General features: G+C 41.5%; 2 protein-coding genes across 3 annotated transcripts in view; one reads left to right on the top strand and one right to left on the bottom strand.

Moving 5' to 3' along the window:
- Positions 1 to 3249, bottom strand: part of ppcs (phosphopantothenoylcysteine synthetase) — an 8360-nt gene extending 5111 nt beyond the window's left edge. Inside the window, exon 1 of the mRNA XM_005724606.1 lies at positions 3097 to 3249. The gene's annotated coding sequence lies outside the window, so the exon portion shown is untranslated. The remainder of the gene's footprint in view (positions 1 to 3096) is intronic.
- foxj3 (forkhead box J3) overlaps positions 2233 to 14067 on the top strand; it is a 91006-nt gene continuing 79171 nt past the window's right edge. Inside the window, exons 1-2 of one of the 2 annotated variants that reach the window (XM_005724608.1) lie at positions 2233 to 2500; positions 10732 to 10773. The gene's annotated coding sequence lies outside the window, so the exon portion shown is untranslated. The remainder of the gene's footprint in view (positions 2501 to 10731; positions 10774 to 14067) is intronic. The other variant, XM_005724609.1, reaches the window with a different exon arrangement.

Raw genomic sequence — 14067 nt, 5'->3', positions numbered from 1 at the left:
ATATATACACGCACACACACAAAATATATAAAATATATATACATATATACAAAAAGATGTAGCTAAGGAAAGTCCATTTTCAGGATTTGTGATTTTCAAAATCTAAAGAAATCATCTGAGAAACTAACCAATAACAACTCACAAAAATCAACTGCTTGGTCAGTGTGAAAACTATTTTGGGATATATAAGTTTTATTCACCATAAACTTTTTATTTCAGCCTAAAGTGGCACATCATAAGCTAGAGGAGGGCAGGCTGAGCCAGTATACCTACAAACCTTTTATTTTAAGACTTTAATCGTTTATCAATTGTCTTGTTCCATATTTTTAGGATTTATTGGCGGCAGTTCCGCAATCGACCGGCAGGTGCCGCTGCTGCACCGTTGGAAGGACAGTTACACCACTTCGGCTGCTACCTTCACGTGCGTACTTAATTGCATTGTTTTCCCTTCCAGTTTAAGCGCATGCGATGCACATTTGTAAAAGCTAAATAACTTTTTTTTTTACTAGATATCAGAACAATATGATATCTGTTTGCATAACTAATAAAATAACTATTAATTATAATAATGATAATAACTAAGTAATAAAAATATGTTGTAGCTTAGGTGAAAATAAGTGACATGGAAAATTCTAAATAAAGTATTAATAATAAAAATAGCTGGAAAAAACATAAATCGATGTAGTGATTGCTTGTATTTTTTCAGGATCACTGTTTTGCACTAAAGATGCCATGCTGATATTTCTCTTTTGATGGCCTCTGCAAGCCTCCGCGTTGAAGGTCGAGCTTTATGAGTGGAGTTAAAGGACATCCAGATATTAGTGAGCATAAAACCTTCACACTAATTAAATGATTGCAACACTTTGGCAGAAGAACTGACAGAACAATTCAAAAAAAGGCAACCAAATTCCCCACATACAACAACCACACCTCACACACTTCCAGTTTCTTAAATTATCCCATATAAAAAGCCCAGAAGAAGCATGAATGAAAATTAAGGCGATGCCACGGTAAACTTTTCCTTCCGTTGTTATAATACTGCTTACAACTGCTTTGAAGTGATTGCGGGCATTGAGGTCACTGAGCCCATTAGTGTCATGTTATTGCTGGCAACTTTTTTTTTTTTTTTTTTTTTTGCTCTGTGAATTTATGGTGCAGTTCACATTGTGCAATGGAAATTTTAAATAGTTTTTAAGCTCGCTATATTTACATAGTCTCGGACCACTTACATGTGTGCACATGCTCCTGCAGTAAAGGTTGATTCAGTACAGGGTTAAGTTTAGAAACACCAGCCTGTTATTTTTAGGTCTTTTTTCCCCCAACTGTGGTAACTGAGCTAAAACTGCACCTTTGTATGGAGATGATCCTGTATCGTGCTGTTTCAAAACACTAATGCTTGTCTTTTATCACTGTCTATTTCATTTCTCTGAAACACCTACTCCTTAAAAGATACAAATTTTAATTAAACTCTTTCATCCGATCTTTGATCTACACTTCCTGTGGGTATCACTTCCTAAAAAGGCATGCTTCATACAAGTTTTTGCAAGTAGTAACTTATTGCAGTTTCAGCAGTTAATAATTAATAATCAGAGCAACTTAAAGAAAAAAGGCATGCTGCATGAGGTTTGTATTGATTTAGAGATATTTTTTAATTATTTTCTAGGGATTTTACCCTTTATTAACATCTTATTAACGTGTGAGCTATCTGCAGACTTGATGGCTGCCACAATTTATAACCCACTTATTACAATGAAAGCAGCATACACCCATTTAATAGACCTGGAAACCTGTTAGAGCTTGTAAGTAGGCTACAGTTTTACTAAATGATTTAACCTTTGAATAAGTATAAATAAAGCCACTGGTTAAAACTTACACACCTTTTATTAAAAAAAAGGTGACTTATCAGACCATGTGGACTGTATTCAACTACCCCCCCGCGCCTCCTGCTTTTATTCTGTGATGTTGCCTCTATTTTTCTGCGCACTTTGAGCTACATTTACACCCAGTGCGCAATAAATAAAGCAGATATCACGGATCATTTTTATTGATTGAAGTGCTTTCGTGTGTGCGGGTGCTTTTTCCACTGCGGGCGTGTGCATTTAACCGCGCGCTAGTTTCTGTGGCGGCAGGGGTGGTGAAAGACAGAGAGAGAGAGAGAAAAGAAACCTTCATGTGAGCTGTCTATGTGAAAGTAGTTCCGGGCACTTAACCCAAAGAGGGGAGAGTCCCGGATGTTGGCTCGGCCGCCGAAAGAAAGGCGAACGGGTGAAGGCGGAGAGAAGCTGAAGAGGGACGCCACGGCACCGCAGGCACACCGGCGAAGCCACGGTCACAGCGGCTCTTCACACAGGACGATAGCGTCAGGAGCGCAGGACATCCCCGAGGGGGGAGGGCAACCCGCTATCCGAAGAAGAGGAGGTGAAGGAAGGGGGGAGACAGTTACTCTGAAAACTACCGTGAGGATTACAGAGAGCCACCGTCACAGCAGCTTTCACCCTGAGTAAGTGAGCTATACGGGCATGGAAGTTGAACTAAGGCCCACGAAATGGACGACTTTAACGGGGAAGTGAGCTGCACTGAAGTTGTGGGGATTGCGCCCAGTGAACAGGCCCTGACACACGGTTCTCCACTCGCTGTGCTGAGGCGTGAGGGGGGACTCCTGGTTTTTTTTCCCCCTTCTTCTTCTGCTCAGGGAGCCAGTCAGTGTTTCCCCCGTGGTCAGTGTTAGTACACCCCGGCCGTGCTGCTGCAACTCTCCAAGTTGACAGCTCTTGCGTTAGCCTGCTAACACCGCCGTGCAACCGGTGACAACTGACAGGGCAACTTTGACAGCTAGCTAGCCAGTTTTGGTAGCCAGCTAACTTTAGCAGAGTGTTGTGGGCGCTTTCTCCAGGGCCAGGGCTAGGTGTGTTTGTGTGTACGCTTGTGCTTTTCCTCGCTTTAGGTGGCTGTATAATGACCTACCCCAGCCCTCCACAGCTATCGTTAAGCTAGCTGTTTGGTATGTGAGACGATGTGTGTCCAGCATGGAGTGAGTGTGTGCATGAGCCCAGTGTCATTTGGCTTTCCTGCGTGCTCTGACGGTATTTGACTCACAGCTGTTGCAGTGTGTTTTCTCGTCTGTCAATCGTCTGCTTCTCGGGCGAGGTTATAAATTCCTGCAGGAAAAATAATGATCCTAGCATGAAAAAGATGGGGGGGACCCCCTCAAAAATCTAGTCGACCTGTGTGAGAAGGGCGAAGGATTGTCATGAGGCTGGGCAATCAACAAGTGCAAAGCGTGTTTCAGGTGCATTTTACGCCGCTGATTTTGATCTCCAGTCTGCCTCTGTGCCGCTGTGCATTGTCCTGAGACGGCACAGGCGGGTATTGCGGTTAACTCTTTGGTCATTTGTGCAAGATTTCTCGGGGCATGCTTTTTCTTATCTCTTATGTTTTTTCTAGTAGTGAGTTTGTGATCGTTCAGAATAAGGCACGCACACGCGCACACGCACAAAACCCCAAAACAAAACAGCTGCGACATTTGCATGTAGTTGTGTACAAAAACGGCGCTCTTCCCTTTTTATCCCGACTTCCTTTATTAAAAGATGGATGACTGAACTCTTAATTTGCACTGCTGTCAACTCGTGCAGGCTTTATCAACGGATTCAGTGTGCTATTGCAGAGATGGGCTTGCAACGAGCTAATCATCATATACTCTCAATTAAATTTGCCATAAAGCCGGCGAAAAAAGGTTAAATTTATGACTAAATCCAAGCGTAATAAATTCCCCCCTAACATCCCAACCATGCCAGACCTTATGCTTCAACTAACAAAATGCCCATAGCATTAGTCAGCACCCACAATCAAAGGTCAGACCTGGTTTGCTTCTTAATCACCCATCCTTTAAATAGCAGGCCCACAGAGCTGTCTGGATCGAGGCTATCTGTGCGTGCAGCTGTAGAAGACACATGGTGTTTAAGTGTGCATGGTGTTTGAAGTTGTTCCATCCAGGTCACTAGAGCCACAGTGGTTCCATTAGGCGTATTGTGGGGAAATGAGCATGCATGCTTACCCCGTCATTTTTATCATTCGAGTTTCAAGAAGTGACACGAAACAAGATGTGTGAAAAGTCTTAAGTTTGCTATGTGTTTTTTGGTGCTTGATGCAATTCACTAAAGTCGCCTTTTTATAAACACTGCTGTTTTTATAACCAAGATCTGTCACCGGGCTGTGTGACACTGGTAGTATTTGCAGTTCTTATCTGACTTGAAGTATGGCTAATGCATGCTTTTTAAAGGCTGCTGCAAAAGTATACAACACACACACACACACACGCACTGCTGTAACATCCATTTAATTCATTTTAGTCTGTAAGCAATGCTCATGTTCATTTCTGTTTAAAGCTGAAAATGCTGGGCAGGCTCAGACTTGGAGGTTCCTTCATGTGTATTATGTACAGTAGTTTATAGTTTACAATTTGATATCAAACGGAGCCTGGTTTGGGATTTTATTTGTCATAGTAAAAAGAAAGAAAACAGTTGTTCATCTTTGATAAATTGATTGACTATTTGAGAAGAAAGTGCAAAGCACATTACACACGTAACCATTTTTAAATGTGCATGGGAGGATGAGATTCAGGTTCATCTGTAGTTTTGACCTACTGTGGTTTTTGAAGTATCCTGCTTAATGGTTAAAAAAAAAAAACCCAAACACCTACATCATCTGTGTGTGTGTGTGTGTGTGTGTGTGTGTGTGTGTGTGTGTGAGAGATGACAATAACATTTATCTACCATCTCTGAAGAAAAATTAATTTGTTGGCATGTGCAGAAGACAAGGAACATAAATATAAAATATTGCATCACAGGTACTGTTATGCTTGGAGGTGTATAATTTAATAGACTAAATAGAATAATGACATGATATTGGGATAATTTTGATGTATGTCAGGGGTCAGAAAGCCAGTATTGTACTGTGAATTCAGAACAGCTTTTTACTTTTTTGAATATGAGCTCATTTGGTATTCAGTATGTGGCCCTGTGCCTAGCCGGTCTCACTGAGAGGCTTTTTAATTTCTCCCCTTGTTGAAGTGATTATTCAAATGGCCATCCGTGAGGTGCAGTTATCAGACTCCTGGTGCTAGTTGAGCCTGTGGCAACATGAAGGCCCATCACAGCCCCCCCACCGCCCTGTGTAGTTGGACAGCACCCAACAGGTACCCTCTGTTGCAACCCCTATTAGACGGTCACATCTTCCCCCTCAGGCTGAAAACCTTTTGTGTTATGCGATTGGCAGATGGCAATTTATTCATGAGGACTGCTGATGCTTTGGGTCAGAGGGCTCTGTTTAGTATTTTTTACAATGACTTAGTTTTGGTCTGAATCCAAAGTGGCTTGTTTCAGTCTTTCGCTCTCTGCTCTGGAATGTGAAGTTATTTTAGGTCTTTTTTTTTTTTTCTTCCCTCCTCACTTCATCGCCCATCATCTTGTCCTTCAGCGTGTTTTTCTTCTTGGATGAGCGAAAAAACAGGATCTTCCTTCTCATTTCAACAGCTGTTTGCTCTGCATGGAGGCCAGGCTCAGGCACACTGACTGGACAGTTTTTGGGTTTTTTTTGTTTTTTTTTTTGTTTGAAAAATTCTCCCTGTACCCTGCTTATATCCGGCGTTGGATGTTTCACTCTCGTGGAAGCCGCGTTTGGTGAGAAGAGACTGGCTCAGTCTTCATTAGCAAAGCCGTGCATCACTAGAATGCCGATGAGCTATGAAGCCATTCATCTGCTGGAAATGCCTCCCTGATTCCAATTTGAATCTTGTTTGCAGTCACATTGTGTGAGCCCACTTCTCCATGTTAAAGAAGTCTCTTTATGTGAGAGATCAGAGGGGGATAATTGCACTTAAGTGAACCTCATTTAGTGCTGGCCAGAGCAATTACAGTAACTGCAGTTCTAGGCATTTTTGGGGCCTGGAGCAGCTGTCATTGAGTCTCTGTAGCTGAGATATCAAATGGTGAATAGAATGGCATTGCCATGCCATCATGGGAATGGCATATCCTTGGATGGATTTTAATTAGTTTTTGCAGGTTTTTGCTCAGCGCTTTTCTTTTCTTTTCTTTTTTCTCCATTTGAAGAAAAGCATAATTAAAAATGACAATTAGAAATGCATTATTTTAGTAATGATTGAAAATAAATTATTCTCAAGGTGCTGTAAGGTGAAAAAAGCCAGCAATGTTTCTTCAGGCAAAACCCCCTGGGCTTGAGGGAAATGTTTTATCATTAATGTTATTCAGGAGCCAAATTTTGGGTTTTGCTCAGCTGGGTGCTTTAATCTATTTTTGCTGTAAATTAATGAATTTTTAAAGAGCCCCTCGCTGGATATGGGTGGATGTGGGAATGCAGCGCTGGTTCGGTTTTCAAATGAGCCTCTCCTCCTCCTCCGTCACCCCCACCCTCCTCACGGGATGGAGAGAATGAATTTGCTGAAGCACTACACTTTTCATTTTTTATTCATCCAGCAATCCACTGTCTAGTTCTCCTCATCCTACCTCCTCCTCATCTATTGAAGTGAATTTGTCAGTGAACTAGTCTTGTATGCGCCAATTCACGTCCTGGATTGGAGTTGGGCGTAGATGTGAATTGGTGAGGGAGTCATGGGATATTTAATTCAGCTGGCTCTTTTGCTCATATTATCAGTACATTTGCTCAGATGCATGTTTTATCTAAAAGTGTGTATCGATTTATGTCTGTCTGACTAATCAGGGACGATCTCTTTGCAAGGGGAACTACAGTAACTACCCACACTAGAGTTTGCCGGGTAAGTTTAGAAAGTGGAGAAGAAATGGGTGGGGTAGGAGCGGAGGGGAGAGGAGGGGGGTTTGGCGGCTCTTGTATTGCATGGCGATTTCGGTGAGTCATTACAGCCTTGTGGTAGCAAGAAGGATATATATATATTTTTTTTTTAATTTTGTGGCAATTTTACTATAAATGTGTAACTTGATCTTATCTTTGCATTGGGTTTAAGCAGAGGTGCGTGACCAAAAGTGTTACGAAAATGATGGTTAGATGGTTTTACTGTAGTAGATGTGCAAAGGAAATCGGGCCCTGCAAGTCATAATGACGCGAAAACAAAAGTGTTTCTGAGTAAATGCACATTGTGTGTGTGCAGTAGCTGTGTCGTGTAAGATTTTACTTACATGAGTGCTAATGAAGACCCAAATCCTAAACGAATAAAATGGGCCTCAGTTTTCAGTTCCTTGACGGATTTAATAATTCATCATATTGTTTGCTTTGTCCTTGAGTTTTAATAGGCCCTCAGTATCAGTGTAGGCTTTTTTTTTTCCTTTTGGCTGGTTGCTTAGTAGAAGGAGTTGATATATGATTCACACTCTTAGGAGACCTTCGCGCTTTGTGCAGGAAGGAGAGCTCGCTAAGCCGACGCAGCTTAAGTAATAAGAGTGGAGCTTTCATCCTAGTATTTGGTATCTGTTTTAATCATTACTTTGGCTCGCGTGGCAGAAATAAAATCCAATTTTTAGGCAGCATTCCTAGAGAACAGGGAAATTTTTAAACTTAATACGGTAGCACTTACAGCTGACTAAACAATGCAGCTTTTCCTGCATACCAGTCGCCACAGAACTTCCATTTATGACATATCATACGAATGGCGGCAATAACTGCTGCACTAAGGTCTCTTCATGAAATGACACTTTAATAACACGATATTCCCAGATGTTACGTCCAGCTCCCGCCTGTGGACTGCATGCATGACATGGCAATTTATAGGTGATAGCATAGCAATAATACATGGAGAGCGTAACATAAACCAGACTTGATTGAATATGATAATCTTTGTGCTGTGAGATGCAGCAGCTGGTTCACAGGTACAAGCATACATAAACCACTTAAGATGTACAAATTTACAGCCAAGGTGAATTCACTTGCTAAAAAAAAAGGTCAGCAGTGTGCGGTTGGATAATCTCTCGTGTGGATGCCACTTGCTTGTCTACTACAGCGGAATTAGTGTCTGAAAAGGAAGCATGCACTGCAAGTTGCAATTCTGTCTGCCCTCCTAGGTTTATTGTCTTTATAGCATGATTGTGTTAATGCTGTTGCAATGTAGTTACGGTAGGGGAAAAAAAGAATTGTCATTTGGTTGAACATCAGTCTGCAGAATCCAAAAGGCAAAGTCGGAGAAGGTCAGTTTTAATTTTGGTCCACAATCCTAAGGCTGAATGGTGAGGGCTTGCCACATCACTTTGGTTCATACTAGGGCTGCAACAAACGATTATTTTTGCGATTAGTCGACTAATCAGATCATGCATCCATTGGACGTACAGCTTATTGCACCAGCAGCATCTGCTCTTATATAACTATCATTAGCTTACAGCTTTAAGTGTTTATGTTATTATAGTGTTAAGTGTTATGATAGTTTATTAAATTTTCATGAAATTTGCTGATTGTTTTGGTGAAGTTTAATAAACTCCTTGCTATCTAAAATATAACAGGACACCGAAGTATATTTTCGAGCATCTCACACTTCTGATAATCAGTTGTCTGCTTGATGTTTATTCAGCTGTGTAAAAACTATAACTTTAATCTCAGCCAAACCGATTTACTCAGGAACAAATAAAATACTAAAAAAAGCCAAACAATAAAATTTTTAAGTTATCTAAGTGACTTGTATATGTTTAACCTGAGTAGCGAAAGACGGCGGTGGGTTTGAAAACGATTTGCCGGGACTCCGGTGTTCTCACGGGCTCTAGTGAGCCTTGCCGAAACGTCTCAGACGTCTCCGAAAACATCGGAGCGCTTTTGAAAATATGTGGTGTCTTGATAAACTGAGCAGATATTTGAGGTTTACACAGCTACATTCTCGCCTGAAAATATGTTAAACGTTTATTTTGTGGCTTAGAAAGAATAATAAGAGTAATATTAAAACTAACTAGCTGCCGCCATTGTTGGAAACTGAGCTGGGCTGCGCTATGAATTCTGAGACAGAGCTACTTCTTTTTCTTCGGGGTTTAACGGCAGCTGGCATCCTTGTACATGCTGTGCTGCCATCTTCTGTTTCAGTCCATTATTACACTCTTAAATCCTACTACTTATTCCTGCGTCTTTTGTGATCTTACAAAGCTTCAAACGACACGTCGACAATTTTGATAGTTGATGTAATCGTGACTAGTCGACTAATCGTGGCAGCCCTACTGAATACTCTGCCAACAGTAAGCTGGTGGCTGATAGACCATTCATCATGATATCACAAGATAGAACCTGTTTGAGCATATTTTTTTTTTGATCACAACTGAAGGTTGCATTTAGTTGCTTCTTTTCTCTATGTTGTGATTTCTGACAATGTTAAAGTGAGCCTGTCCAGAAATAGCTTAATGCAGCAGTTAGAGTCTGTATGATGTGATGTGTGAGGCTCATGATCTGTAAGGACCAGTGCCAAGTTCTGCAGATGTGGTGTTAGTTGGGAAGGAACTGCAGTGGATCTCTTAGACTCGATGATTTAACACTTCTTTTTCATACCCCTTGCTTGTGCCTCATTATCATCTGTAGTGCTCAGAAGAAGCGCCCGTCAAAAACCTCTCTGCTATCGTCATTTGTTGCTCTTTTTTTTTTTTTTTTTTCTCTGTGTGAAACCTGATGGATTAGCCTTAGTACTTGGAGTCTCCATCTGTGATTCAGAAAACCCCCAACAGAAGCCAAGGATTCTCTCTGTGGAGTTGGAGGAAATGTTGATCTGTGTGTGGACCAGGAAACCCACACGTGGTGACTTGCTCTTGCCCCATCGTTCCGTCCTTGCTCTCACACGTAGCCAGTGTCTTGATTATGGTTTCACATTGTCTCTTCCCTTCTTTTTCTCTCTCTCCGCCATACTCTCCTGTGCTCTTCACTTAGCAAACAACACGTCTGCAGAGAATTCAGAAGAATGCATCTTGTTACTAGATGAGTCATACTTCCTCTGGTTTGCATGCCTCTCCCTCAGGGTGGATGAATGAGAGGGCGGAGAGGTTAGCTGGAGGAGGGGCTCGGTGGCTGAAGCAACATGGTCTGTGCCAGTTGCCCAATGTAATTAAGAAGTTATCAGTGCATTGGTCACAGGCCATGAGCTGCCTAGATCAGCGCTGCCTCACAGATGTGGTTGTCCCAAGGTGGCTACGTGACTGACAGCTTTGACCAGGGTGAGTCACTGCCTTCAAAAAGTAACTGTTTGGAAATCTCAGGCTCTGACCCTGTAAGTCAGCCTCTCTGCCAAGGTGCTGTGGCCCTGGGAGAGGAGCCCAGAGCCTCAGCTCTAGGGAGAAACAAGACAGCACCTGCAATTTGAGAAATGTCTCTGGTCTACTGAAGGAAATTTATATGGCAGAATGAGAAGACTGTAGATGAGTTTGCATGCAGTTATTATGCTTCAGTGTTTCTCAGGAGGCCTGACTTTGGGATAAATGTTTAAAAAATAGATTAAAGTTTTTTTATTTATTTATTTTTGGTGTGAATTTCACATGCAGTTAAGTGTCTAACACTGGTTTTAATTTCCTAAACGTATGCTTTCAATTTGGCTTAATTTCACTTTGCGTCACAAAATGCACAGAACTGAAAACAATTTTGATTATCTGTATAAAGCTGATGAAACAGTATCAGGCCTCTCCTGGCTCTTCCTCTGTCTTTCCCCATACCTGCTCTGCTTGGTCCCCTGCCAGAACCTATGACTCACAGGAGACTGAGTGACCTACTTTTTTTTTTTTTGTCTTCTAGGAGTGCCAGAAGATCTTTCTTATTTGCAAGACGATACACTGGGTAAATATAAGTCAATTAAAATGCACTTAATGCACCCATTTTTGGATTTAAGCACCTAAAGGCTGTGTCAGCATGGCGGCCACCTCAGAGAATTCCTTTCATTATTACAAGCAAAAAAGAAACGTAGTAAACAGGCGAGCTTTGATATCTCATTAGATGGAAACTGAGTTTAAGGCCACACTGGCTCTCATCAAGCCAATTTAAAAATATAACTCATTTAAGCAATCTCATAATCCTGCTATATCTCTGTACGTTTATATTGCTCATTCCCAGTTTATCCTGGTTGTCAGAGATTATGGTTTGAAAGCATTTAAACAGAATCAGTGAAAGCTGCCTAGTCGGCTTTTGCTGATTCTCAAGGCCTAGTCGGCTTTTCTTTCTCCAATGATGGAGTTCTGGCTGTACTGTTAAGGTGAAGTTTGAACAGTTGCTTTTATGTATGCCACTGATTAGTCAGGAGATAAAAAGTTTGGGTATACATGCAATCTTTCAAATGCCTGGTTTATAGTTTGCCCACCTCTGAAAAGAAAACAGGGATAGGATCAAAAGCCATAGGATCACTGAGATGGCTTGAGCTGGTTTTTGATTGGAAAAATATGCCGCTTTGCACCAGATGGAATTTCCACTTTAATCGCTAATTGCCGTTTTTTGGTCGTGTTGTCTCTCATTGATGCAGAAACAAGCTGTGCAGTTGAATGTGCTGTCTTGGCTGCTCTTTTTCCCTTCTACAAGGCTTGGCTTCTTTGATATGTCAGTTTTGTGTTAGTCTGCCGCCTTCGTCTTGACACGATTGGCCCCGCTTGCTCCGACCTCCTGGAAACCCCCCAGCATGCCCGCCCCAGGGTGTGTGTTCAGTCATTTATTCGGCTTCCTCTAAAAGACTGCCATGCCTTCACTTCCCTTCTAGTTTCCCTCCTCTTATTAAGATGCAGAAGGCAGAGCAGTGTTTGGTCTGAAAGGCTTAGTGCTGGGGAGTTACTGGTGTGTACAGTGGGGGGTCAGGGAGGGACTGTAGGCATGGGGACTTCAATGACTTAATGTGTGCTGTGTGGCCCCGGCCACACTTGTGCTAAGTTTTGCAGGCAGCTCACATTGCTCTGATTTATGCCTTTTTGTGTGAGTCCATTCACAGAAAGTCAAAATGATGCTCTGACAAAAGTGACTATAATTGGAGGGGAACAAATTATGAAGTCTTTGGTTAATGCAGATTGCTGCTTGAGTTTATGCCTGATAATCCCTATTTAGTCATCTGAAATGGCTGCCTTTTTGAAACCTCTTTTATTTTTATCATTTCTTTTCTCCAATGAATTTTGTCACGTGTTTTCTTCTTTTTTTGAGGTCCCAGTGGTGAACCACTTTGACCATCAGTCGAGCATTTTGATTCTCTTCTTTGCTTTATCAAACATTTTGCTCTCAGTGAAATCCTCCAGGCGCCTTTTAGTGGCACACCTACATTGTTACCCATTTACTCCAGTATATAATCAGCCTGCTACAAAAGCGTGACCTTGAATTTGCTGGTTGTGTGGTTCGCTAGAATATTGCTTACAAACCAAAAAGCATGGCTTCGAATCTACACTAGTGGTACTCGTTAGGGGTGGGTGTAACCCACAATGTGAAAATATTACAATACATTGGCCTCTAACAACAGTATCATGACTCTTTGTGAAACTAAAGTATAAAATAAAAAAACCCTAACAAAAAAAGCATCAAGCAGGTATTCATTTACTGGTATTTGTATATGCCCATGGCCACTTGCTTGTATTGGGTTGGACCCCCATTTGCCTTCTTCATGGCATAGATTCAACAAGGTGCTGGAAACATTCCTCAGTGATATGGTGATATGGTCCATATTGAAATATATGAATCTCCCTTTGAACTCGCTGTGGTTTTGGGGAGGCGGGAAAAACACTTTTAAATTATCTGAGCTTTATAGAAGGTACACTGTGGTTATAAAGGGAGGGAGGTGATCAGTAAGGAAGGCTGTGGTGGTTAAACCGTGCTTGCATGGTATTAAGGGCCAGAAGTCTGAACCAGTAGCAACCTGAACTATTGTTACAAAGCGGGATGGACCCAAGCTTTTATGTTTTTTACACTAAATGCTGTCTTCCATTGTCAAATATTGGTGAGCATGTGCAAGTTGTATGCTGGCTTTCCTGTTCTTAGCTAACAGAAGTGTGACCTGGTGTGGTTTGCTCCTGTAGCCCATCTGCTTCAAGTTTTGATGTGCTGTGCGTTCACAGATGCTCTTCTGCAGACCTCCCTTGTAACAAGTGGTAATTTGAGCTACTATTGCCTTCCTGTCAGTTCCTATCTCTGTTCTGATGTTTGGTGTGAAGTTCAGCAGATCATCATCATCATCATCATTATGTCTTCATGCCGAAATTCATTGAGTTGGTGCCATGCGATTGGCTGATTAGATGTTTGCACCAACAAACTGTTGAACACATGTACCTAACAAAGTTGTGTGTGTGTGTGTGTGTGTGTGTGTGTGTGTTAATAAGTTATAATGGCAAAGTTTTAGCTCTGTAATTAGCTCACCTCTGTGTCTGCCATTTCCCCCCCGTTAGTTCCTTCCCTTAAAGATGGCTAAATAGTAACTCTGGTAAGTCAAATTAGTGGGAGAATCAGAGCGGCTGCACGTTTTGGCTCAATATTTGGCACCAGCCTCCTGATAATTGCATTGCAGTATCAATATTTTGTCTCACCCCTCGCACTGGTGCCAGCTAGTTTTGTTTTTTTCTTCTCTTACCATCTTCTACATAAAATCTCATCATGACCTACAAAATCTAGATGACACAATGCTGACCAATTAATCATATTTTTGCTGTCACAGTGATATGAACATAGAAGATAAATGAAACAACTTTCTACAGACTAAGGAAGATTTTTTTTATCCATAGTTTGGGGGGTTGATGTTCAGGGGTTTTCCGTCACACAAAAATTCCTCAAAGAGTATCAGAATAAGGAATATATTAATCTTAAAGTTTTCAAAATCGGGCGTCAATAACAAAATAACACGAGACTTCTAAGTAAGGCAGCCTGGTTGCCTTTAACTATATGTAGATCAATCGTGCTTATGTGCATTAAATGCATTGTCACCAGCCAGGTTGTCAGGTGACAGGATGAATTCACGAGTGTTTAGCAGGCTATCATTTCTGCAGAATGAAGGCCAACAGCAACCTTAGGTGACCAGTGTTTCCTCTCAAAGAAAAAATAAAATAAAACTACTGTAACTAGGGCTGCTCGATTATGGCAAAAATGATAATCACGATTATTTTCACTGAAATTGAGATC

The sequence above is a fragment of the Pundamilia nyererei genome, unplaced genomic scaffold (assembly GCF_000239375.1).
Source record: "Pundamilia nyererei isolate P.nyererei 1_Seehausen unplaced genomic scaffold, PunNye1.0 scaffold00012, whole genome shotgun sequence".
Lineage (NCBI taxonomy): Eukaryota > Metazoa > Chordata > Actinopteri > Cichliformes > Cichlidae > Pundamilia > Pundamilia nyererei.
The sequence above is the reverse complement of the archived record's forward strand: the minus strand, read 5'-3'. Positions and strand labels throughout refer to the sequence as shown.